Source organism: Cryptomeria japonica, chromosome 3 (assembly GCF_030272615.1).
Source record: "Cryptomeria japonica chromosome 3, Sugi_1.0, whole genome shotgun sequence".
Lineage (NCBI taxonomy): Eukaryota > Viridiplantae > Streptophyta > Pinopsida > Cupressales > Cupressaceae > Cryptomeria > Cryptomeria japonica.
In genome coordinates, this window is record NC_081407.1 from 625,543,816 (window position 1) to 625,548,081 (window position 4,266).

General features: G+C 32.0%; 1 non-coding gene across 1 annotated transcript; it reads left to right on the forward strand.

The window, feature by feature from the left end:
- The first annotated feature begins 1,638 nt into the window (after positions 1-1,638).
- On the forward strand, positions 1,639-1,720 carry TRNAS-CGA (transfer RNA serine (anticodon CGA)). The gene has a single exon. It is a non-coding gene; the product is annotated as a tRNA-Ser (tRNA).
- The last annotated feature ends 2,546 nt before the right edge of the window (positions 1,721-4,266 follow it).

Sequence of the window (4,266 nt, forward strand, 5' to 3'; positions counted from 1 at the left end):
ATAGAGGTAGATAAATGTAAGGATAGAATGAGATAGAGAGAGAAGTGAGAGAGAGCGAGAGGGGGTGTATAATCTCATTTTTGTTTTTTTCGCCGCATATGCAATATCCTTTAGTGTCCTTATCCTCTTATACTTGCCAATATATTAAACATCTAAGGGATCAAAACATAAAGTATTTGCAACTATAATATTAGATATGTCATTCATAATTATACTAATTGGTAAGTTCAAATTTGTAGAGGAGAGTGTGCCAAGGGAGGAAGCTACTTGGAAATTGTATAGGGCGTGTCATTTTTTATTGGATATGTATGAAGTTACAAAATATTTGTTGGTTCAACTCTGTTGTAATTGATCTATTGTTTCTTCTTTCCCTCTTCTCTTGTTTGTACTTGTTTCTCACCTTTGAGAGTTTGAAATTACATTATGCCATTTTTTTCCTTATATCCATAGCTTATTTTCTTATTAAAAGATAATATATTTATGTGAGTTAGCGCAATTATTATTGATAAAAAAATTATAACTAATTTATAAGAATATTTAAAATATTTGAATAAACATAAAAAATTATATATATTATTGTAATATAATTAACAAATTTGGGTATTTTATTTCATAAATTTCATATTTTTATTTTTGTGTCTTAGAAGAAAAATACAATGTTTACAACAAAAAAAAAATTTCATAAAAATCTTTGATTATGAAAGATTTCATCAAAATTAAATCTTATTAAATATTTTAATTTCCTATTATTAAAACAAGATCAAGGATCACGAGTGTATTAATTTTACACCTAAATTTGAAATTAGAGATGAATCTTATTAGATGTAACTTTAACATAGAATTATACAAAACTAATTTCACACATTAATAAAAATTTATAAATATCTTGAATAAAATCTTATTAATTGATAAAAAATAAATAATATTAAAATAAAAATTTATCAAGAAAATTTGAAAAATAATATATTATTTAAAAAATGTAAATTTTTTATGTTTTTTAATAAATAAAATATATACTTTTGTAGTAATTGAGAATAATAATATATTATTTTACATATAATTTTTTAAATAAAAAAATTATTTAAAAATTAAGCTTATTTTTTTACAAATTAAATTATTATCTTAATACAATAAAGTATTTCTATAACAGTCTTAATTAATAGGAAAACCGATACACATACAAAAAAATGTTTGTTAAATAGGTTCCATAAGCTACTTGACCTCATGAACATTGTTAAAAACATTCATTCATTCATTCAACTCGACAAAATTGAGTGTCAAATTATATGCTTTTGATCCCTTTAAACCCTTCAATCTAGTTAAAAATCCAAATTGAACTATAGTTAAATGAATTATTTTCACGTCAGAATCCATTTAATATTTTCCAAAATAATTTCAATCGTCTTGCATTGGTTCTTGTGAATTTTCAATCACTGATTTTAAAATACAATTTATCTTTTTCAAATAAGAAATACCTTACGCATAAAAATATTTGTCAAACTTTTAAATGGAAAGCCTTATTTCTTCAGGAGCAGAATTGTTTTTTTCCCTCTCGGACAATTCAGGTAGAAATTAGTTTGTGGGTTCTGTGCTAATGTATAAACATATAATACTCTTAACAATACTTGTTCATGTGAAGTGGACGTGCCGGAGTGGTTAACGGGCATGACTCGAAATCATGTGGGCTCTGCCCGCGCAGGTTCGAATCCTGCCGTCCACGCTTTTAAATTTTGGTTTAACTTCTGTTATGTGTCTTCAACTGGTGGTTCAATTGGGTGCAATGTTGCATGAGATCGCCTCCTTTGTCTTCTAAAAATAATCTAATGGAGCTTGTGTCAAAAAAATTGTCAGTTCCTGCGGAGGGACTGACTGTAACGGCTGCGAATCACAAACTTTCTTTTGTTCCTGCTTATTTGCATTTTGAAGGTTTAAATTTAAAATGTGCTCAGAAGTTAACAAGTGCAAAACTTGTCAGGCTGTTATTAGTCTCTGCAAAATAGCAGCGAAAGATTACAGTTTCCCAGATCTGAGAATGCACATCCTATTAGGTGAGGGTTCAGATATGTCAGATGCAGATTGTAGAGCTGTTATTAGTCTCTGCAAAATAGCAGCGAAAGATTGCAGTTTCCCAGATGAGAGAATGAACATCCTATTAGGTGAGGGCTCAGATATGTCAGATGCAGATTGTAGAACAAAATTCAGGTGCAATGGTTTGAACAGTTGACAATTGATGTTTTAACTGTGTTGACAAGTTGCCATATTGGCTCTTTTCTTGATCATGAATAAGTCCTTGAGATGCTTCTGTGTGCAAAGGACTATTGTTATAGGCGAGCTTCTTCATCTTAACTTGTTTCGACCTTTGTGTTGCTTGGTTTTACTTTTCCTTGTTTGGTCTCTCTCTTTTGCTAGGCATGAATGACAACATAGAGGTTCTGGCCATATTCATGGTTTCCATTCGCTCCATCAGCACCTACCATTCCAAACAGTGATTGGACAAACCAAGATGTACAATTTGTTGTCCAATACATCAATACTTACGTTTCTGCTTGGAGGCCACATGATGGTGGAGAAAGAAATTCAATGTTGCAAATTGCTCCTTTCTGGAAAGCCCTTGTTTGTTGAACACATCGAATCCTGAGAGCAGTGCTTTTGTGGAGCCAAATTTCACAACCTTTGCCATCGTCCACCCTGCTTGTGCTAAAATGGGAACTTTGAAACATGGTATGTACATCCATCAATGCATAGAGGAAGGGAAATTTTTGTTAGTTATTATAGTTGGAAATTCTCTGGTAGACATGTTTGCAAAATGCAGAAGCATAGACCAGGAATGTGTACTATTTGACAAAATGCCTATTGCATAAAATGGATTTCTGCATAGACCAGGAATGTGTACTATTTGACAAAATGCCTATTGCAAAAAATGCATAAAATGGATTTCTTGAAATGGCTTCAGAAACTTTCAAGCGGATACAATTAGCAGGTGTCGAGTCATTTTCCACAACATTTGCCAGCATCCTCCCTACCTATGCCAAAATGGGATCTTTGGAACAGGGTATGGACATCCATCAAAGCATAAGGTAAGGGAGATTTTTGCCAGATATTATAGTTGCAATTACCCTAGTAGACACAGTATACAAAATGTGGAAGCATAGACAAGGCACATAAATTGTTTGATAGAATGATTCAACGAAATGTGGTCTCATAAACTATAATGATTACAAGATATGCACAAAATGCTAGAATGAAATGTGGCTTAGTGGAAGCAAATCGATTTTGTATACATCTTGCAACCAATGCAGTCTATAAGACCACATTTCTTCGAGACATTTTATTAAAGAGTTTGTGTGTCATATTGATGTTGAAGTTTTTGCTTAGATTTCTGTTGTAATGCTGAAACGGTAACTCAATCAAATCTTTTTATTCTTTAGACTTTGACTAGTGTCTATATTATGCTGGCACAAGTTGTGGAATTTGGCTTTACTTCAAAATATAGAATTTTCGAATGACTTTACTATTGCTAATTGCATTTTCTTAGAGTTTCCCCAAGCCCTTGAAAAACAGTATCTAGAACTAAAGGTTTTATGAGAATATCTAAGTAGAAGAAAAATCAATACGTATCTAAGATTTGATTTGGAAAATAATAAACTATGAAGCCAAACTATTTCAATCCATTGAGTAATAGTTTATATGTCTAAAAGAAGCTTTAAAGGAAGCAAAATCATTCAGAAAACCACAATTAGGCTAGAGACCAAATCAACCCTCTGAGAAGCATCGAAAATAGAGATTTGATACTAGGGTTCTATGTTAGGAATTTTGGTAATCCTCCAGAAAATTTGGCATGCCATATATGAAATTTCAACTAAAAAGGATTTTTTTTTATTAATCCTCTCATAAGATTGTTGAAGTCTTAGTTGTGTTTCTGGAGCTTGTAATAGGTCTTTCATCTTCTAAATGGGGTGCACAAGGTCCTTAGACAAAAGAGTGCCATGTGTGAAATTGTGGAGAGGGAGTTTGTGAGAGATCAATTTGTTTGAGCAATTAAGGTAGTTTGGCACACAAAAGATCAATTTTTTGTAAGTAAGAGCGAATTGGTACTGTTTGGAGTAGAGACCAATTGTCTTGAAAAGGGGGAGAGTTGTTTGGGGCATGAGATACTTTCAACCTACATCTAGGTGTAGTTTCTCATTGCTAGGGTTGTCTCATACCCCATCAAGTTGTTGCTTGAGAGTAGTTCCTTTTTTCAGGACTATTAAGGATCGGTCACTA